The 23,968-nt window shown below is 34.6% G+C and overlaps 1 protein-coding gene across 4 annotated transcripts in view; it reads left to right on the plus strand.

Annotated features, from left to right (window-relative positions):
- The window catches only part of LOC126882104 (zinc finger protein 239-like), a 103,270-nt gene that overhangs the window by 14,972 nt on the left and 64,330 nt on the right, over positions 1-23,968 (plus strand). The window lies entirely within an intron of this gene.

A 23,968-nucleotide genomic window follows, 5' to 3' on the forward strand; every position in this document is an offset into this window, starting at 1 on the left:
GGTCTGTGAGCACAGTGCGGTCCCAGTATAGCTTGTAGTTGCCATCCTCAAGCATACTCTCAGGGACGTATTGATAATATGGGAGATGGTCCGTTTGGAGAAGTCCCAGTTTGATACCTATCTCTTGATGAAGGATCTTTCCAACTGAGTCATGCCGTTCCTTGTATTCAGTTGCAGCAAATGCCCCGGTAATATGTTGGATGGTTTATTGGGCTTGACATCCATATCGGCATCTGTCGTTTTGAACCTGAGGGTCTTTGACGATATATTTCAGGTAATTTCTGGTTCGTATAACCTGATCCTGAATGGCCAGTAATGAACCCCCCGTTTCAGGGAACACCTTTCCTGATGTCAACCAATATTTCGACGCTATATTGTCGACATAGTCTTGGCTGACCTCATTGGGATGTCGCCCGTGCAGAGGTTTACCCATCCAGGTGCGCATTTTTTCGTCTTTAGTGAGGTGGTTTATGCGCATTTTTGGTTCCCTCAGTTTGATCGGTGTTGTGTCATCTACTGCGCAGATAGCGCGATGTAGAGTAGATGTCTCAGCCTGCATCTAAAAATAAGTTCTCTTAAATTAGCAATTTGTTTGTCTAATTGCTCACCTATATCCATAAGTCCTCTTCCTCCGAAATTCCGTGGTAATGTCGTTCTTTCTACTGCACTTTTGGGATGGTGTTTTTGTGCCTTTGTGAGGTGCGTTCTTACTTTTCGCTGAAGATTCTCTGTCCGTTTTAGTCCACTTAACAATGCCAAATGAATAGATAAGCGCGGAACATGCGTAGGTGTTTAGTGCCTTAAACAAATTTCTACTGTTAAGGTGTGAGCGAAGCAGCTGTTTTACCCTTCGTATAAACTCAGTAGTTATCTCTGTTTTCATTTGTTTATGGTCAATTTTCCGCGCTAGCTTTACTCCAAGATATTTATACATATCGTTTTCACCCATGGCCTCGATGTTCTGGCCATTTTGCATATCGAATCCTCCGGGCTGTACTTTTCCTCTGACTATATTTAAAATACGGCACTTCTCTAGTCCGAAGTGCATACTAATATCATTAGAAAAAGTTTCTACAGTTTTTAGTATCTCATCGAGTTGGTTTCGAGTGGAAGCCATTAATTTCAAATCATCCATATACCATAAATGATTAAGCTTCGCCACCACATTGTTGTTATTTTTGATGCTAAAACCTACGTCTGTGGAGTTCAATAGCTGAGATAGTGGGTGTCTAGCTGACAGAACCACAGAGGACTCAACGAATCTCCTTGAAACAGGCCCCGGCTGATTGCGATATTTTCAGTTTCGATGTTATTTTCACCAGGTATTTGAAGGTGAATTCTAGTCTTCCACTCTGTCATTATCTGCTCTAAAAAGGTCACTGTATTATCATCGACTTTATATATTCTCAATATATCTACAGATAGATTCAGATTTAAATGGAACATAGCGAGCTCATACACAGGGCCTCGAACCTACATTTAAAACAGCGGACCAGTTAAAAGTTCGACACGACACCATAAATACAACAACGATAAATTATTTGACACGCAGCAAACAACATGCGAAGCCCTCTCCTTTTCGCCCGAGTCGGGCCGAAAGGCCCGAAAGTAGCCGAAGAGCGTACACTGATCGCTTAACAGGGTTGTCACGTCTCTCTAAAGTCTCTGGATTTTCAAAATAAAGAGCGTGTGCATAAAATTTCGGGTTAATGTTTAAATGCATATTTTTTTCGAATCCTAAAAAAACTAATAAATATTTTTGAAAAATTTTAACGCAGAATAAAAGATTACATTGCTACCGAGGGCAAGAAGTCCCTGAAAACTTCTATAATGTTTATTTTAATAATTTACGGGAATGAAGAAAAAAAGAGAAAAGAGACTTATTGTTTATTCTAAGGAACTTTGGGCCGTCGGTAATAATGTAATCTTTCATTCGGCGTTTAAATTTTTCAAGTTTTTTCAGGATTTGAAAAGGACTATTGTAAACCAAAACCATTCATTTTTAAAATAAATAAAAGTATGCCCTGTTCCATATTTGTCTTTTATCATTATTCATTTGTTGGTGCCGCTATACTATGCGGTCTACCGTCGCCATTATGTTATAGCTTGCGGTCTACCTGGGCGGTTAAAAAACCCCTTAATATTTTCTCAGAAAAGTTTGCACACAATAACGAAAGGCAATAAAAAGGCAAAATGTTTATTGCTACGTAGTACCTAATAAATCTTTTCAGTAGCTCTAGCCTTTCACAAGAGCTCTAAAATTATCGAATTTTTCCCGAGTGGCACTTTGAAAGTTTTAATTTCACGATCCGAAGGGGAGTGAAATTATGTCAAAGTGTCACGAGGGCAAAAATTCAATAATAATTTTAGAGATCGAGTGCAATTTGCTGCGATTATTTCGTGAATAAAACTGTTCAAACCAAAATTTTATTGTAATTTATTTATGCAAGTACAAATTAATACAATTAACCAAACACTTGTTATAAATATTTGACGGTTGAAAGTCATCATTTTTATAATTTTTAAAACATTAATTGTCATTAATGTCACTGAATGTATTTTTTCTTTGCAACGAAGGGCATCTGACGTAATATACTTGACGACGGGATATTATCAAAAATTATCACTTTAATTTTTATTTCTGTAGCTTTCTATTGGTCAGAATCTCCTATGAATGAAATAATCAGGAATATACAATAAACTTATTTCTTTACTTATATGCAAGGATCACTGACTGTTTTTCTCTCTGAAATAAAAACCATTAATTTTTCCTTCATAATAGTTAGGCTTTATCTTTTAGGACTAATCAGGTTACATATATTTTTCTTGGTATGTGATGTTGATGGTCAAGACTTAACTAATTTTTTTAAATCTACCAGGCCATTTTATTTGAAACGAGGGGTTGATATTTACGCATACCCTGGGAAAATATTACGGTGTTATTTGCATAATAGTAAAGAACCTAAATTCGCATAAAGTAGGTACGGTGTTATTTGCATAATGGTAAAGAAACTAAATTCGCATAAAGTTTATTGTATATTCCTAAATAGTAGTAGGTAGTATAATGTTTATTAGTACTTATCAATAAACATTTTACCTACAAAGGTGTAAACCTTTCTGAGAAAATATTATGGTGAATAGCCGCACACGTATACAGTACCGTCAAAAACAATATTTACAAAATGAATAAAACGCAAAAGTCAGAAGAATTAATATTTTAATTTTACAAATTAATATTTTGTCATATCAATTTACTAGTTCAGTTGCGAATTAGCCACAAATTTGGCTTCTTCCGAAATAAAATAGCAAATTAATACGACAAATTAAATTATTATTATTAAGTATTCTTCTTCTTTAAGTACCGTGCCCAAATTTTAGGCGTGGATAGCTTACATAACAATTTGCCGATATCGTTCTCGATCTTGTGCGGCATCTAATAATTGATCTGCTGATAAGCCAGTCCATTGACGAAGGTTTCGGAGTCATGAATATTTCTTCCGACCAATTCCTCTTTTTCCGTCGATCTTTCCATTGAGTATTAACTGCAGCATCCTGTATCTGCTACCTCTCATTATATGCCCCAGATATTCAAGTTTTGTCTTTTTTATCATCTTGGTTAAATCACCTTCGCCTTGACCTACTCTGTTTAAGACTTCTCTGTTTGAAATGCGTTGAACCCAAGATATTCTGAGCATTCTACGATACGACCACATCTCAAAGGCTTCTAATTTGTTCATCATGTTAACCTTCATGATCCAGGTTTAAATTAAGTATTAATTTGTAAAATTAAAATAATAGTTCTTATGATTTATCCGTTTTATTCACTTTGTAAAGATTTTTTTGTCGGCATTGTAACATATGGGGTTTATACACCGCATCCCACGGTAGACCGCATACTACAGTAGCACCCATTTGTTATTTCTTAAATAAGTTTTAATATTATGTTTCATATTTTTTAAAGAAGTTGATGGTTATTTATTATTTTGTATTGTTTTTATTTTTTTATGAAAATAAATTTAGTCCATGTGGTGAGACCGCTCCCGTCTGGAAAAATTTCTGATTCGGTTTCTTTGTGGATTCCTATTCAAAAATATCCCCTTTAAACAAATCTAAAGGGTGCCGGGCGCAATTTTTGGGCAGAAATTGTTTAAACAATTTTTTTAAACAAATACAAAAGATCACGTTTTTTTGCTCCGAAACATAAATTTTTAAGTTTTGTGGGTCATTCTAAACAAGAAAGGTATCTTGTAAATTTTCTCAAAAATTGATAGTTTTCGAGTTATAGGCGTTAAAATCTGAAAAATGCGAAAATACGCATTTTCGAGGGCTAAAAACTCATATTTAAATTAGTATTTTTGAGGTTGCCATATACTTAAATTAAAGATTAAACATTCAGCTTCAAGATTCTGAAGAGTGATTGCGCCTAACCCCAATTTAAACCGTTGTTTTTAATTGTTAAATATGCATGTCCATCCGATTTTTTTTTGTCGGTGCGGCGCGCTCTATTTCGAAAATCTCCAATTTTCCTCCGAAAAATATTTTTTCTAGATTCTTTGGGACATTCTAAATAAAATAAGTTTCTTGACATTTTTCTCAAAAGTTAACAGTTTTAAAGTTATAAGCGATTTAAAATCCAAAAATGCGTTGTTTTGGCATTTTTCAGATTTTAAATCGCTTATTACTTTAAAACTATTATCTTTTGAGAAAAATGTCAAGGAACTTAGTTTATTTAGAATGTCCCAAAGAATCTAGATAAAATATTTTTCGGAGGAAAATTGGAGATTTTTGAAATAGAGCTTGCCGCACTGGCAAAAAATCAGATAAACACGTATATTTAACAATTAAAAAACAACGATATAAATTAAGGTTAGACGCGGTCACTCTTCAGAATCTTGAAGATGAATGTTTAATCTTCAATTTAAGTATCTGGCAACCTCAAAAATACTAATTTAAATATGAGTTTTTAAGCCTCGAAAATGAGTATGTTCGTATTTTTCAGATTTTAAATCACTTATAACTCGAAAACTATCAATTTTTAAGAAAAATTGCAAGATACTTTTCCTGTTTAGAATGACCCAGAAAACCTAAAAATATATGTTCCAGAGCAAAAAAACGTGATCTTTTGTATTTGTTTAAAAAAATTGTTTAAACAATTTCTGCCCAAAAATTCCGCCCGGTACCCTTCAGATTTGTTTAAAGGGGACATTTTTGAATAGGAATCCCCAAAGAAACCGAATCAGAAATTTGTTCGGACGGGAGCGGACTCACCACATGGACTAATTATTATTACGATAATATGTATTACTATTTATAATAGATCACTATTATCTCTGTTACTATAATACAAAATAGATTGGCATTTTTAGTTGAAGAAATCATTTCCAACAAAAAACGATAATTTTGGCAACATTGTACCATTCGACATTATTCGACTTTCAGTGACGATTCTGCTGAAATAGTTCTGAATCCAGTAGCCCGCTTGAGTATTTGATTTTTATGATATAATTCTTTGACAACTTTATGTTGTCCAACTGCGTGGAGCGGAATTACATGTAAATTGTATGTTCCCTTTAAATATGAATTTATCTGTATAAGCCATTCACGCGGAACTGAATCAAAGGCCTTCTTGTAATCAATGAAGGCAGTAAAAAGATTCCTCTTTTTGGAATATGCCTGGTTAGAAATGACCGAGTCGATGTTGAGTTGTTCTTTGCAACCCATGGAACCCTTAGCGCATCCTTTCTGTTGAGGTTTCTATGATATTGTTCAGAGCACAGTGTTGGTAGATACGCCGGGCAACACAGGATGTGACCAATTTATACAAAGTTGGAAGACAGGTAATTGGGCGGTATTTGGCTGGATCTTGGGTGTTATTTTGATCCTTCGGTATTAAATAAGTGGTTCCCTGAGTTAGGAATGGTGGTATATCCTGCGGATTAGAAATAACATGATTAATCAGTGTTGATAAGCATTCATGAACACTCCAAAACTTCTTAAGCCAAAAGTTTTGAACTCCGTCTGGTCCAGGAGATTTCCAATTATGAAGCTGTTTGATGATATTTGAGACTTCTTCGGTAGTGAAGGGTTCGTAAAGGTTAGTAATGTAGTGTTGGCAGTTCTGTGTCGTATCTTCTATCCATCCAGCATTGTTGTTAAGAGCAGCTGGTGTGGAAAGTTGATTTCCCCAAAACTCATGAATTTCTTCTTGGCTTGGGTAAGTCTTTTTTTTTTATAATTGGCTTTGGCATGAACCAATTAGCCAGACTTATTTTTTATTTATGAAATATAAAGGGAGCATTTTTTTTGATCCAATATAAATAAATTGATTTTTCAAATTCTCACACCCTAGGATAAATGTTATTATGTTAGTAAAATGTGTGTGTTTCTGTTTAGTGCAGTTTTTTATATGATATTTTTAAAAATTTTTTTTTTAATTATATTTTTGTTTTTTTAATGCTTTATTTATGTAGTCTTTTTAGTTTTATTTCCTTTTTTTTTCATTGTTTTTTTTTTGTTTTTTTTTTATTTGTTTATCATTATTTTACTTTTTTTTTTTAACTTTTTTTTTAATTATTTTTTTATGTTAATTTTTTCGTGAACACACTTACAATAATATTTTGTATCGCAGAATTGCTTACAATGGTGTTAGTTTTTTACAATTTCATTTTGCAACGAATTAAATGATTATACAAACATTGATATAAGTTAATATTATTACTAAAAATTATACAATTTAGACTGGTTGGCAAACAGAATTTGAGATTTACCATTTCTTCAAAAAATGATTCAATGCTCTTCTTATTTCTTGAACATTCTAAGATTATATGTTTCATATCACCAACTTCTCCGCATGGACAATATGGGTTTTCATCCAGTCCTATTTTATACTTGTACAAAGGAGTCATAGCATGATTAGATCTTATTCTGTTTATTGTAACAATGAAGTTTCGTTTTGTTAATTCATGAAACCAGCTTTTCAATGGTATGTTATTTTGGTGGCCGACATAGTTAAGCCCTGTGACTGATGCCACAATTGTTTTAAATATGAAGTAAACTTGGAGGTAAGATCTGTATATGGAACAATATTGGTGGTTAGATGGTAGCCTGTGTCAGTGGCTGATTTGGCTAGTGTATCCACTTCATCATTACCTTTTATTCCTGAGTGCCCTTTAATCCACACTACAGTTATTGTTTTCCTTTGTTTTGTTGCTTTAAAGTTCAGTTTTAACATTTCTGCCTCTATGTTAGTAAGGTTTTTCGATGATTTCAAGTTTGTGATTCGGTCAACTGCACTTTTACTGTCAGTGAATATAACATGATTCTGTGCGTTTCTCGACTGGACGTATCTAAATGCATTTGCTATGGCAATTGTTTCGGCGGTATATATGGAACATTCATCTGGTAGCTTGAACTTGTAATATTGGGAAGAGTTTGCGTCATAAAAAGCACAGCCTACTTTTCCATTCAACTTGGATCCGTCAGTATATATGTATTGGTGTTCAGGCCATCTTCCATTAATGGTTTCTAGAAAGTTTTCTTTTGGGTCCAGGTAGTATGTTTTTATAGGTTTTGAAAAGAAAACATGGGGAGGTTCGGTGTAGATAGGTATAGTTTTGTTCATAGACAGGGAGTTAGAGATTTGTGCCAGTGTGGTATAGCTGTTTACTAGGAGTGGAGTAGCTTTTGAGTGCCAATATGGATGGGTGAGTACTAGGACAGTGAGGTCGTGAATGTTACGAAGATAGCTGGCTTCTTTGGATATGGCTTTAGCCATAAATTTATGACTAATTAGCTGCCTTCTGAAAGATAGTGGAGGTTCTACAGATTCGACTTCTATAATATTTATTGGGGTAGATTTAAGATAACCAAGACATATTCTCAAACTTGTGTTTTTCTGGGTCTCTATTTTGTTTCGGTGAGTATGTGCTGCTGTTCCATATAGGTGACTGCCATAGTCTAATATACTTCTAACCATTGTTTTATAGAACAGTAAAGCGGTATTTGGATCTGCTCCCCATTTGGTGTGGCAGAATGCTCTCAAAATATTCATAGCGTTCTCGGTTTTTTTATTGCATGGTGGATGGTATCTTTCCACAGTAATTTTCTGTCTAAATAGAGTCCAAGGTATTTAACACAATTTTTGATTGGAAGAAGATATGGTCCCAGTTGTAACTGTACTTGAGTTATGTCCCTTTTTTTAGTAAAAATACACACTTCAGATTTTTTTTCAGAAAGAATTAAGTTGTTTGAATCTAACCAGTGCTTAACTGACCATAGGTTTGTGTTTAAAATGTTCTGACAATTTGAAATAGTAGTACCGTTGGTGTAGATAACTATATCATCAGCAAACTGTATCATATTCACGTTATTCAAATTTACTTCGAAGTCCATTGTATATAGTATAAAAAGTAGCGGGCTGAGTATGCTGCCTTGAGGGAGTCCTAAATTCGATGTTCGGGATCCTTGAAGATTTTGGTTTAATTTTAGTGAAAGTCGTCTATCGGAGTATATTGAAATTAAAAATGAACATATTTCATGAGGTATTCCTATTGATGTCAGCTTATGGTACAAAATGTTTAAATTTACGTTATCAAAAGCCGAGGAAAGGTCAATAAAAACTGCAGCTGTATGTTTCTTTATTGTATATCCTGTCAGTATATCTGTAACGAGAACAGTAATAGCTTCGAGAGTGGACCTACATTTCCGGAAACCATATTGTGAGTTTGGTAGGATGTGTTCAAATTCTAGCCATTGTTCTAATCGATTCTTTATTATTCTTTCCAGAGTTTTAAGAATACAAGATGCCAGGGATATAGGTCTGTACGAACTTGAGAGGTCTAGCGGTTTGTCTTTCTTTTTAATAGGTAATATTATATAGTTCTTCCAGCTATCCGGAATAGGACTTGCACCAGTCCAGATACTATTATAGATTTCTGACAGCGACTTTTTATGTTTAAATGGGAGGTGAAACAGCATGGAGTAAGTTATATTGTCCTCGCCTGGTGAAGTATTATTAGATAGTTTCAACGATCTTTCTAATTCCCACATCTCAAAACGTTCAAGTAAGTACAAGTTGTTTCTGGGAACAGTTTTTAAAGATAACTGATTGTATTCTATGCATTCTTTTGCCCAGTCTGGTGAGATTGTGGCATGGAATTCTTCTATCCAATTCGCTTCCAGATCAATAGGTAACTTATTCTGCTGCTTACGATTCTTAAAACTATTTACCTTTTTCCATACTTCAGTGATGGGAGTTGTCTGATTTAGGCTCTCAACATATTTCCTCCACTGAATTCTTTTTGTTTCTTTGAATGTTTTTTTGCGATGGCATCAACTCGTTTGAATTCAAGTAAATTTTGTATGTTTGGGTTTTCTTTCCATAATCTGAAAGCTTCTTTTCTCCTATGAGCAATGTTGTTGCAGGTCTCATTCCACCATTGTTTTGGTTTGTGCTTCCAGTACTTATTTCTTATTATTGTTCTTTTCGGGATACAAATGTTTGCAGCTGAGTTTATCGTGTCTGTGAAATTGTTGTAGTTACATGCGGTGCTCATTTCCTCTAGTGTTGTCGTGTACAGATTCCAGTTGGCTCTTTTAAGAACCCATATGTTGTGAACTGGACCATAGGTTTGTAAGCCTGAGTCAGAGTTATTAAACTTCATATATATAGGAAGGTGATTGGATCCATGAGGATCCTGTATGACTGACCAAGATATTAAATGTACTATGTCTTGCGTACAAATAGACAGATCAATGGCACTTTTCCTACCTGACGTAACAAGTTTGGGTGCACCATCATTGAGATACACAAGATTGCAGTGATTTATAGCATTGAGCAAAGAAACACCATAGACATCATTAAACTCACAACCCCAAGAAAGATGATGAGCGTTGAAATCTCCAGCAATTATAAAAGGTCGTGGTAAGTTTTCGAAAAATTGTATCCATTCTCTTACTTCTATCCGAGTCTTTGGTTTAATGTATATTGACAATATGTACACTGCTTTGTTATTAGGTAGAAGTTTCACTTCGATGCATGTACACATCATTCTTGCTGGTTTCTGTACTACGACTTCTGAAAATAATCTATTGGATTTTACTAGTATGGCTACCCCACCGTAACCATCCATACGATCTGACCGAACAATATTATAACCTTGGAAGTTATAAAACCTTTCCTGTTTGAACCAAGTCTCTGACAAAGCTGCTATGGTAGTTTCTGTTGTATTTAAGAGATATTCTAAGTTTTCTTTATTGCCAACTGCAGATCTGCAGTTCCACTGTAAAATGTTGAGTTTGTTTATAGCTGAGAAGACGACGAAGTAGTTGGTATATTATGCACGTTTAATAATTGTTTACTAATTAATATTTGCTGTAAGTCTTGTTTAGTAACATTGGGATTATTAGTTTCCCTAAAATTTTTAAAAAGTTCGGTAACAATAGTAAAAATTATATCTAAAATATCAGAGTTTGACTCTGTTTGTAGCGTTTGAGAATTTGAATTTAAATTATTTTTATATGAAGGACTATTTATAATTGGAATATTAGTTCCTGATTGTCTAAAGTTAAATGTGTATTCTGGATCTGACTGTGTTAAGACAGGACTATTTGGTCTCTGCCTTTTGCTACCTTTAGAAGATTTGACGACTGTATATTTATTATGATTACTATTGGCCGAAAATGTGAATGGACGAGTAACAGAAGAGCTATTTAAACTTTGGTTAACAAGAGTGTAATTAGAAGGCAAATTTTGTTGATGAGAATCTTTAATAATGTTATTTGATGTTACGTCTGCATAAGATTTGCGGGGAATTTGTTTGTTGGCATCATGGTAATTAATATTACTATTAGGCATGCATTCTTTAATTAATTTCTGTCTTTTGAATTCTGGACATGACTTAAGATTTGTTGTGAAGTGGTCTCCCATACAACTAAAACATTTTGGGGTTAATGTTGTTTCCTGACACTCTTTTGTATTATGGTCTTTCTGGCAATTGTTACAACGGGGGTTACTCCTACAATGCTTTCCCTGGTGGCCAAATCGCAAACAGTTGAAACAAAGCAGGACTTTTTGTTGATATGGTTCAATTTCTTTCAACACCTTATTTATAGTAACGTATTTTGGAAGTACTTGTGTTTTAAAGCTTACTACACACGATTTAGTAGGAACATAATTTATTTTATCATCGTTAACCGTTTTTCTATTTATTCTAGAAACGTTTACTACCTCAAAATTAGAATTTATTTCGAATTTTTTAATTTTATTTTTAAGATATTCATCGGAGAATTCTGTTGAGACATCCCGTATAACACCTTGTCTAATAATAATAAATTTAGGTATATAAACATCCAAATTGTTTTTAACAAAAACCGGATCGTCTTTCTTGTCGATAAGGTAATTAGCGTTTTTAGAATCCGTAAATTTAATTCTTAATTTATTTCTGCCAATTGTATCGATACTAATTATTTTATTATCTAATTCTGGGAATTTTGTAAGAATAATGTCACCCATTTTTAATGCATTAAGTTTACCTTTAAGATCGCTATCTTTATTTTCAACATATATATGGAACGGTCCACGGTCATTTATGGTTTGTCATCGTTAGATTTAATAGGATCGGAAGTACTTACAGTATGTACGTTAGATTTAATAGGATCGGAAGTACTTACAGTTTGGTTGAGTTCAGCCTTACTAAAACCTTTAAAATTGCTAGGGGATTCCATTTCAACATCTGGACTACTAAGGGTGGTATTGGGAGATCCATCAGGTTCAGGGGGCGGTTTACCGCCCGTGTCCGCACTCATTTAATTAAAAAATAGAAACAAAAACGCGAGTTATTAGTCTATATATTATTTGAATAATTATCGATACTTATTATTCGTATTAGTAAAGCGTTTTTATTACTCGTCAGCACCGGCTATTGACACGTCCGACTCACACGAGAGCTAAAACTAGAATCTGGGTAAGTCTTATCGACACGTTCTACAGTGGAATTGAGTTTTCGATAGAACGCCTTCTCAGAACTCTCAAAAAGAGCATTGTCGCTTTTGCGGTTGTTACTAACTTTGTACCTCCTTAGTCGTCTTGAATAAACGGAGAGTTTTTGTTTTAATGTGTCCAGACACTGATGGGCTGTGTTGTTTTCTGGATCATATCTTGAGTGTCTTGCGGTACTCATTTTCTTATTACACATATCATATTTCTTCAGCTCTTCTGATGACTTTTCTGCTTGTTACACCTCGTATGTATTCTGTGACTATACCAATATCCCTACGTAGTAATTCAATCTTTCCGAGCAGTCTTTTTTCCCAGGGTGCAATTCTGTTACCAGTTCTTTCGTTATTAGTACCCCGTCGTGTTCTGATTTTAACGCCCATTACATTAACAATGGCAGCTATGTACGCATTTGATTCCGCTTGGCGGCGCTAGTGTAGTTGGAGGCCAACGTTTTGACAATTCGTCAAGTTTGTATATGGTGATTTTGATTACGATTTAACAAATAATAAATTATGGCCGAAAAATACGGATCTTGGGCTGTTTGTGCGTTGAAAAACGAATTGAGGAGAAGGAATGCGAGAGTTACTGGAAAAAAGGAAGCCCTTATCGAATGATAAACTATATTAATCATCATCTCAATGTTTGATTTCTATAGCTCAGAGGGTATAGATCTGAGGGTATTTATTTGGTATTGACTCACTCCCCCCACGAGTCTAGTGTGTATATGATATCTGCCTTACTTTTTTATCAATTCTTACTCAGCATTACTCAGCCTTACTCAGCATTAATTTTTGTGTTTATCTCATTTAAAAATGTGATATTTGTGATATATCATTTGGGGTAAATTTGGTTTAAGCATGGGTTGAGCGCAGTTGATTCTGCAATGTTGCCTTATTTAAAAAAAAATTATAATTCCTTATAGAAATATAGAATGTGGTTATTTAATTAAGTATAATTATTTGGGTGTTCGTCTAGGTGAAAGGCGACCTTAAATTTAAGGTGAAATTAGAAAAAAATAGGGTTAGGTTTGATCAGGTTTTAGTCATTAAAGAATATTTGAATGGTACTAGGTCACTTTAATTTTCAGTTAGTAACTTGTTTATATTATTTTTGATTAGGTTAGGTTTGATCAGGTTATGTTTAAGTAATTTTAAAGCATATTTTAAAGGTAATATGTCACTTAAATTTTCAGTTATTAACTTGTTTTTATATTATTTTCGATGACGCTAGGTTAGGTTTTGTCAAGTTATGTTTTAGTCACTAAAAAATATTGAGAACTTGAGAATTAGTTCAAATTATTATTTCATATTTTTCTATATTATTATTTCAAATATAATTTTTTTATATTGTCACTTCATAAAAAGCGATTGTAGATGTAACAACAGTGTGAATGTATATAAAATTGCATGTCTTAATTCGTGCGTTTATAATGGTTTATAATAAATTTTGATCTGAATTTTATAGTGAAGAATTATATTTTTTACAGTCGAATCTAGGGGCAATACGTAATCTGTTTCAACAAATTTTTTATTGCAGATACGTGCATTTATTTTCAGCACATATTTATCGCTTCTTATTGCTACAATCCACTTTTTCTCATCAGAATATCTTTGGGAAACCTGTGTCCTGATGTTCTTGATGAGCACAAATACACAGAACAACATTGAGGGATTTTATGCTCTTAAGTTTAATTCACACAGCGAAACAAATATGCAATATTTTACTTAGAAATAGATTGATTTGAAGTGTTGACGTAAGTTGAGGTGACCTCCAACTACACGAGCGCCACCTACGTTGAGCTTTTCAGATTAGCTGCCATTGCTGTTGCTGCACAGTAGATTAGCATATGCAAATATTCTAACGTCTGAGATTCTACGACATAGTTGGGTAGGACTTCAGTGTTCACAATTTGTAACAGCGCACCTAGTTTCTTACAAGAGTTTATTCGTGGTAGCGGTGGTCTGCCAAGTGGGCTTGTTCCATTAAACTCTTGTACGGCACGAGCCATTTCGTTTGCTAGACTATCGCGCAACTCGTTGTTTTCCTACTGTGTATCATCAGGTTGAGTTTCTGGGATGGGAAGCTTAGGCATCTGCTCATCACCGATCTAATTAGGGACTTGATATAAAATTAGCCCCTGGATATGAATCTCCCGTTCGACTTCGCTTCTGATGGCATTGCGTCTGGTCTCTGGGATCAGGTTGTTTCTTAGAATTACCCGGTATTGGTCTGATACTCGTTGCTCCGATACTTGAATATCTGGGTACGTCCTGCAAAATTCGGCATACAGCTGTTATCGGTAGCCGATTGTTTCTTGACCGACGTTTGTCACCTTGTAGTAGAAGCGCAAAATATTTTCATTAATGGACACAGTCCATTTCGTGCGCTGTCTCGGTCGTCCCGCTTGAGTGAGCGCCGGCTGCTGTTCCAGCGCAGCACCTTCGGCGGGTGGAGCTCTTGTTGTTGTTTGGCTCGCTTGTGGTTGTGGTTGGGCTGTAGCTGATTGTATGACAGGGGCCCGCCTCCTCAACACCCTGCCACCGACATCCCGCATGCTGTCACGTCCAGCGCCGGCTCCAGACGTGCCCTGGCGATCCCCAGGCAGCGATCCTAAACATAAATCAATATTCTCCATATTAATGGGTGTGCATTTTATACCTACTGCCAGGTGACAGTTTTTGTTCCACGGCAAGTATCCCTGCTACCCTCTGGGCATTGGCGCTACGATTACCCAGAAAGCATCCCCATTCGCAGGGAGCCGCGTCTGATAGAAGAACCGACAAAAACTCCCACAGGGGAGTTATTATGATCCAGATTTAGCCATACGGCTCACACTCCCTCTAAGGGGAAAATTGACTCATCCCAGATACCTACGGTATCAAAAGGATTGAGCTCTTATTATTATTATTATTATCCAGATTTAGCCATACGGCTCACACTCCCTCTAAGGGGAAAATTGACTCATCCCAGATACCTACGGTATCAAAAGGATTGAGCTCTGGTAAGACATTTTCCATGTTGTCGACCCATAGGTGACTTGGTATGCAGTTCTGGCCGTCGCGAGTAGTACAGCTTTCTGCATGGTCTTATAAAGATGTTCATTCAGACCCAACTTTTTTATGCTTTCGAGGAGGGTCTTCGGAATGACTCCAGTAGTAGACATGATAATCGGTATTGTCTGGGTACTTTGAATTCTCCATTGTCTCCGTATTTGAATTTCCAGATCTCTGTACTTGGCGATCTTTTCAGTAAATTTACTACGTAGATTATTGTTGTTAGGTATCGCCACATCAATTAGTGTTGTTTGTCTTGTTAATTTATTAACTAGTACGAGATCTGGCCTATTATGTGCCACTGTTTGGTCTGTGAGCATTGTGCGGTCCCAGTATAGCTTGTAGTTGCTATCCTCAAGCATACTCTCAGGGACGTATTGATAATATGGGAGATGGTCCGTTTGGAGAAGTCCCAGTTTGATAGCTAGCTCTTGATGAATGATATTTCCAACTGAGTCACGCCGTACCTTGTATTCAGTTGCAGCAAATGCCTGACAGCCCCCTGTAATATGTTGGATAGTTTCTTGGGGTTGACATTCATATCGGCATCTATCGTTTTGATCCTGAGGGTCTTTGACGATATATGTCAGGTAATTTCTGGTTGGTATAACCTGATCCTGCATGGCCAGTAATGAACCCTCCGTTTCAGGGAACATCTTTCCTGATGTCAACCAATAGTTCGACGCTGTATTGTCGACATAGTCTTGGCTGACCTCATTGGGATGTCGCCCGTGCAGAGGTTTACCCATCCAGGTGCGCATTTTTTCGTCTTTAGTGAGGTGGTTTATGCGCATTTCTGGTTCCCTCAGTTTGATCGGTGTTGTGTCATCTATTGCGCAGATAGCGCGATGTAGAGTAGATGTCTCAGACTGCATCTGAAAATAAGTTCTTAAGTTAGCAATTTGTTTGTCTAATTGCTCACCTATATCCATAAGTCCTCTTCCTCCTAAATTCCGTGGTAATGTCGTTCTTTCTACTGCACTTTTGGGATGGTGTTTGGGGTGATGCCAAATGAGTAGCTAAGCGCTTAACATGCATAGGTGTTTAGTGCCTTAAACAAATTTCTACTGTTAAGGTGTGAGCGAAGCAGCTGTTTTACCCTTCGTATAAACTCAGTAGTTATCTCTCTTTTCATTTGTTTATGATCAATTTTCCGCGCTTGCTTTACTCCAAGATATTTATACATATCGTTTTCACCCATGGCCTCGATGTTCTGGTCATTTTGCATATCGAATCCTCCGGACTGCACTTTTCCTCTGACTATATTTAAAATACGGCACTTGTCTAGTCCGAAATGGATATACTAATATCATTAGAAAAAGTTTCTACAGTTTTTAGCATCTCATCGAGTTGGTTTCGAGTGGAAGCCATTAATTTCAAATCATCCATGTACAATAAATGATTAAGCTTCGCCAACACATTGTTGATATTTTTGATGCTAAAACCTGCGTCTCTGGAGTTCAATAGCTGAGATAGTGGGTTCATATCTAGACAGAACCACAGAGGACTCAAGGAATCTCCTTGAAGCAGGTCCCGGCTGATTGCGATATTTTCAGTTTCGATGTTATTTTCACCAGGTATTTGAAGATGAATTCTAGTTTTCCACTCTGTTATTATATGCTCTAAAAAGGTCACTATATTTTATCATCGACTTTATATATTCTCAATATATCTATAAGCCATTCATGTGGCACCGAATCAAAGGCCTTCTTGTACTCGATGAAGGCAGTAAAACTATTCCTCTTTTTGGAATATGCCTGGTTAGAAATGACTGAGTCGATGATGAGTTGTTCTTTGTAACCCATGGAACCCTTAGCGCATCCTTTCTGTTGAGGCTCTATGATATTGTTCAGAGCACAGTGTTGGTAGATACGCCGGGCTACACAGGATGTGACCAATTTATATAAAGTTGGAAGACAAGTAATTGGGCGGTATTTGGCTGGATCTTGGGTGTTATTTTGATCTTTCGGTATTAAATAAGTGGTTCCCTGAGTTAGGAATGATGGTATATCCTGCGGATTAGAAATAACATGATTAATTAGTGTTGATAAGTATTCATGAACACTCCAAAACTTCTTGAGCCAAAAATTTTGAACTCCGTCTGGTCCAGGAGATTTCCAGTTATGAAGCTCTTTAATGATATTTGAGACTTCTTCGGTAGTGAAGGGTTCGTAAAGGGTAGTAATGTAGTGTTGGCAGTTCTGTGTCGTATCTTCTATCCATCCAGCATTGTTGTTAAGAGCAGCTGGTGTGGAAAGTTGATTTCCCCAAAACTCATGAATTTCTTCTTGGCTTGGGTAAGTCTTTTCGACACGTTCTACAGTGGAATTGAGTTTTCGATAGAACGTTTTCTCAGAACTTTCAAAAAGAGCATTGTCGCTTTTGCGGTTGTTACTAACTTTGCACCTCCTTAGTCGTCCAGAGTTTTTGTTTTAATGTATCCAGACACTGATGGGCTGTGTTGTTTTCTGGATCATATCTTGAGTGTCTTGCAGTACTCAGCATTATTTCTTCAGCTCTCCTAATGACTTTTCTACTTGTTATACCTCATATGAATTCTGTGACTATACCAATATCCCTACGCAGTAATTCAATCTTTCCGAGCAGTCTTTTTTCCCAGGGTGCAATTCTGTTACCAGTCTTTCCGTTGTTAGTACCCCGTCGTGTTCTGATCTTTATGCCCATTACATTTAGACCAGGGTAGAAAAATAAATATGAGCGATTTCAGGGTAAAAATCAATACAGGTATTTGAAGGTGCTAAATGGTAGGATGGATATAGTTAATTAAAAATACATACTGAGGTACTCGTAAATCGACCTCATTTTTTTATAAAAAAGGCCAAAGTCAGAAAATATGGTTTTTTGCCTATAGCATTTTTCATATCATGTTTACAGCAAAAGTTGTTTTACTAAAGTTGTGTATCATAAAAAAGCGATTAATTTGAATTTTTATAAGGTAAAATCCATAAAGAATTAACCGAGATAATTGCAAAAAAACACGTTTTTTGCACTATTTTCTAACTGTTAATAACTTTTACCAAAAAGGCTGTAAGGAACTTATTATACCTTGATCATGAGGCAATTAAGTGCCTTTATTAGTGTCAAGATTCAAGGAAAAAGAAGCATAGGGAGACGCAGAATATCGTGGCTGCGCAACCTGAAAGAATGGTACGGATGTACATCAAACGAACTTTTCAGAGCAGCCGTCTCCAAGGTCCGAATAGCTATGATGATTGCCGACCTCCGTCGCGGAGATGGCACCTGAAGAAGAAGATTAGTGTCAAAAATTTCAAGAAGATCTATTTGTTAGTTTACGAGTTATGTTAAATGTTTATCCCAGACATCGAATGTTTAAACAATCATTGTTGCCCTAGGAATATTTTCGGAGCTTTTTGGCAAAGTGCAATGAGTTCTTAAAGACTCAAAGTACTAAGAAAGTTAAAAAAAAAGAATATATTTGTTTTTTAAATGTTGTTAAACAAGTCGCTAAGAAATGGTGATTTTTGCCTTATAAACAATTAGAATATCTTTGTTATTTTTTCTGATAAATAATTATAATTCATTGTATCAAAAAGCTGGTAAAAAAACACGCATTAAAAAATAAAAACCAACTTCCTAGGACCAATAATAATCAAGTTATACTTTTCTTTTTTGAAAAATCACATATATATATTGTTTATAAATATTAAGAGTTGAAATTTTTACATAATGATAATATATATATATATATATATATATATATATATATATATATATGTATATATATATATATATGTATATATATATATATATATATATATATACATCTTTATATCATACCTGAACCATCTGGAAAACCGTACAATCCTGAACCTCCTATATCTAGAGTATTTAGAGTTGCCCACGGTACGCTTATATTCATTAATTCTAGCGGGGAGTTCAAAAATGTATATATACAAAAGAAATGTTTAATATTTTTAAAGATATATAAATAGGGATTTTACATATTATTGACATAATCCTGATCCCCTTGTTATTTCAGTCAATTCTGAACCCAAACATATGTGTATATATACAAACCTGAGCCTAATAGATGTTGCCAGTTTTTAGTGAAATGGGATTCTTAGGGAATTTTTCGTATGGCTTCAGTAAGTAGTCAAAATAAAAATTAACAAAAGAAATGCAAGAATTATCTTTTACATATGCATAAGTTTACACCTTTTTGGATAGTTACAATTTATCTAGTAAATTATTTGTATTGTTCATTAAGTGAACAAATAGACAAACCCCTCTGTTTATTTATTTTCCGGAGAAGAATAAATTGAATAAAACTTAGTCTCTTATAATGGTGGTCCCTGGGATTGGGATCTCAGATTAAAAGAACACTCGCCTGTGGAGTAATGACAGCAGTAATTTATTTAGTTAGTTTATTTTTCAAAATAATAAACATACAGGCTTTAAAAAATTGCAAATTATAAATATCTCAAAAAAACAAACTATTAAACTGATTGTAATAAAATATTATATATAAGAAATTAAAGCAACCTCTTTTATCAAACACAATGATAAACTCGTTGGCGTAAGTTTTGATTGTATCTCAACAACAACAAATGTTTAAAAATGCAAAAAAATTAAATACATAGTGGATTGCATAGTAACGTTACATAGTATTTAAAAATAATACCTATTTAAAACTCATTAGTTAAAAAAGGGTTTTAAACAGTAACAAACTTGTCGGCGAAGGTATCACATTACTGCAAAAGATCCGTCCCACATAATGAATATCATAAAGAAGGCGAACCCATCATAATATTGCAAAACGATATTATGTCCCACCGAATTAACAGCGATGGCAGCATCATATTACTATAAACTATACGTTCCAGGTTCCAGTTCTTATAATGAAATGAATTTCAAAAATATGACGTACCTATGTTGACAGCAATTTATGCAGATTAACAAAAAAGGAATAAATCAGGAAAGTATTCGGTACAATAATTTATTATCAAAAGTAGGTACATTTGTACATTACTTGATTTTATTATTGATTATAGCTTAAGTAATGGCAATTTCAATTGCCTGCAAGCGTAAGAATAATGTGATACAGATCAAAAATAAAACAATAATGTCTTTCAAAATAGTGAAAAAAAAATAAACATCAACTAAAAAATATTTGAAAAATAGTGTTTAATATTTAATGTTTTCCTTTATACATATATTATAAACGATAGCTTTGATACTTGTGCATTTTCTTTCTTTAAATACCTCGACACTCTAATAAGTTGATGCACTTCTACCTCAACGGGAGGCTTTCTGTTTTTAATATGGTCGGAAAAATATTCTGCGATAATGCTTTTTTGTTGCTTTGTCCATGGTTGTCTCCTATCAATAAAGATTTTCTTTTTTAAGTGGCCCTTTTTTTTGGTGGTTCTTTATTATTATTTAAGTTAGCTGAAGTAGATGGAATCTGGTAATCGGCGTTTAGATTATCATCCAATATATATTTTCCATTTCTTCACCTTGTGCGTCAGAGAGAGGAGGTAAGTTAATGTCAATTTCGTCTAAAGTTTTACCTTTGTATTTTTCAGCTCCTTCCATCATTAAAAGTAAAAGTTTAGAAATTTTAGCAGTTTGATATATACTTTTTCAGACAAACGATAATAATTGCAATGCGTTTGTAATGTGTGTCCCATGAATTTGCTTAATTGCTCCTTATGATTATTGTAAAATTGGAGAAGTTGAGTAATGGTGGCCAAATGCTTTCGAAGTTTTGTTGCTGTTATACTCGCAGGTCTCTCCAACTGACATTTCTTGGCATATTTATGAATAATTTTAGTTCCATCAACAAATCCTCTTCCAGTGGTGTGAAATACAAAGTCACTTTCAATTACAAAGTTATTTCTACAGTGTAAAATATAATCGAAATGCATTTTCATTGATAGTGATAACAACATGGCTACTTCTCTTCCACGCTTACCTCTTATAACTAAACGACTGTAAGTTTTTAATAAACATTTTTCAGCTTGAGTTAAACATTTTTCGAATTCGGAGCATTTTCACCCCCTAAATTAATACATTTAAACGTTTGGATCTTTAGCTGAGCCATCTCTGCTGGTCTTAGTCTGTTAAGAAGAATGACTTGCGCATACAGTGTGTCTTTTAATGAATTATAAGTCTTAAAATCATACTCATCTGATTTCAATTTGTCAAATAATTCTTCTGCAGTTGTTTGCAAAAAAATGTTAAGTTTCTTGAGGTCGTTAGTAAGCGGCAGAAGTTCTTCCTTGTTCCATTTATTCTGATTGAAACTGGTACATGCTTGTGCAGAAATTTCATTGCACCATTGGGATTCTATAAGATTTTGTAATATTTTAAGGTCTTTTCTCTCATCGCTTGTGTCCTCAATCTGAACAAGATTAATATCTGCTAAGTCGCAAGATTTTTTTATAAGTGTCCCAAAATTTATGGCCAACGTTGGTGACTCATAATTTTCTGTTTCTGGATTATATTTTGCCAGTTTATTAACTCCAGAAATTATTAGTTGAAAATACTTTAGGCGAAGAATACCTATAAGTTTCTTAATCTCTGGATTTTGTAGTCTTGCCAACTTTGCAATGCAAAGTGTAAGAGTTTTTCAAGTCTTCGCATATTCTTTCTTACCAAATCCATATTGCCTTTACTTTGACGGCCTTTTATGTACAAATATGTATACTGACAAATTAAGGGATTTTTTTTGGCAATAATATTTATGTCATCTGCGTGCATCCTGAAATTTTTTTTGATTTTAATAAATCGTCATGTTTAAGAAAATGGTGTAGAAACAAAGTAGTTTGTCCGTCGCTTTGGGACGTTTGTCTTCTATTACTAACCTTATCATAATTATTAGACGGACAAATTTTGGTATGCCTAAGTAAACATTTTTTATTATAGTATCCCAAACAATACTTGCACGGTAGATATTTATCTGCACTTGACAACTTATCCGTAAGGTTTTTCCTTTAACAGGTCTTAACGCGGCGTCTGCCCGATTTCTGATAAAATTTCCCTTCCTTAGTTTGATAAAGCCAATCGTCTCTCTTTCAAATTAACTTTATGACATAATATTTTAACTACCTCAATTTCTTCTGAGTGCCATTTAGAAATATGTCTAGCAAAATGAGATTGTACATCCTTTTCGCAATAGAAGCAAAAATCCCTTGGATCTTTGTAATTTTTCCTCAACGTTTTTTCAACAAGTGGCTAAAAAAATGTACAATGAATCGAACACGTTAAAAGAAATAGGAAAGATTTAAGTAAAGTAACATTAAAAAAATAATCATAATTGATTTTAACTTATTAGACACAAAATCTTGTGACCAAGTTATTTCGTCATTTACGACTTGTCAGATAGGCTTTTTATACATGCAGCTGAGTTTGGTTTATTTTGTTGGACACAAAAAACCGTCTTACGAGCCGTAAACGACAAAACAAACTTACCAGGGTATGTCATGTCTAATGGATTAAAATCAATTCTGCTTCTTTCCTTACGTTATAGGCTTTCTCACAGATTGTTAGTTGACAATTATTGGAGTTTAGGAAAACGTAAAGTACCAAATTGTTTTGGACGCCATATTATACTGCTTATATCGTAATTTAAAGCCATGGAATGGAGCCTCAATGTTAGGCATTTCTCGTAGGAATCGAATTACGAACAGGGAGATAAAACGGAGAAGAGGAGTGACGGATGCCATACTAAAGTGGAACTGGGCTGGACACATAGCTAGAATGTCGGATAACAGATGGAGACAGCAAATAATACACTGGAGACCAATACAAGAAGCATATCGAAGTAGAGGTCGTCCGCCAACCAGATGGTCTGAAGAAATAAAACGGATCGACAAAAATTGGATGCAAACAGCACAAAACAGAAATGCATGGAAAATACTGAGGGAGACCTATATCCAGCAGTGGATAGATCCGGGTTGAATGATGATGATGATCGTAATTTAATTGAGGTATTACCTTCTCTTCTAAAACAAGAGATGATATCCTTTTAGCTACAGAACTGCTGCTTGTCTGTTGCCCCTTTTCACTTTCCTTCTCCACTTGATGTTCACTTTTTTGTTTACTATCAAAATTTAAGAGTTTCTGTATTATTAGAGATTCGTCCTTCTCGCGCTTCTCTCTTTCAACCGGTTTTTCAAATGATATTGAAGAAACGTTATTCCCGTGATCCGTTCTATCAACCACTTCTTCAAGTATTAACGAATCGTTCTCACGCTGCTTGCTGTCAACCAATTCTTCACATATATGTGGATGGCTCTTTCTTAGTAGAATATTTAAATTTGAGAACTGCAAGAATAGTCTGGGCAGATTATCGAAGAATAAGCAATTTTTGGGAAAAGTTATTTATTAGCAATTTTATTGCTGGAATCGAATCTTATGATCCTATATATTAATAATATAGGTACGCAAAGTCCACAGACAGTGTGCTACTTTTCTATAAACAAAATGGCGCCCGAAAATCGTGTTTTTTCAATCTTTGCACTACAACTCCAAAGATTTTAACTTTACACCAAAAACACCCAAATAAAAATTCACCGTAATGAAATTCTGCATAGAGACAGATTTTTCTCGATTTACTTCGACGAAATTTTTTTTCGGAAAATGCGGGTTTTTTTTCAACAAAATTTTTAATTTCAACTAAAATTTTAGGTTAGTAATAATTTATCAATAAATAGATGTATCTACCAAAAGAGCTTTTACAGTTTAGCAACAATTAAATTGTTAATTAAAAATTTAGGGTCGCCATAATAACCACAATAATTATGATGCATAAGAATAACTATGATTTTTGTATAAAATGGCACTATACCTATCTAATGTACTTTACAGAATTGAAATTGGACTATTTGAGCGGCCTTAGGAATATTTTAAAATTATAAACCATTTTTTGCCT

The sequence above is a fragment of the Diabrotica virgifera genome, chromosome 3 (assembly GCF_917563875.1).
Source record: "Diabrotica virgifera virgifera chromosome 3, PGI_DIABVI_V3a".
Taxonomy (NCBI): Eukaryota; Metazoa; Arthropoda; class Insecta; order Coleoptera; family Chrysomelidae; genus Diabrotica; species Diabrotica virgifera.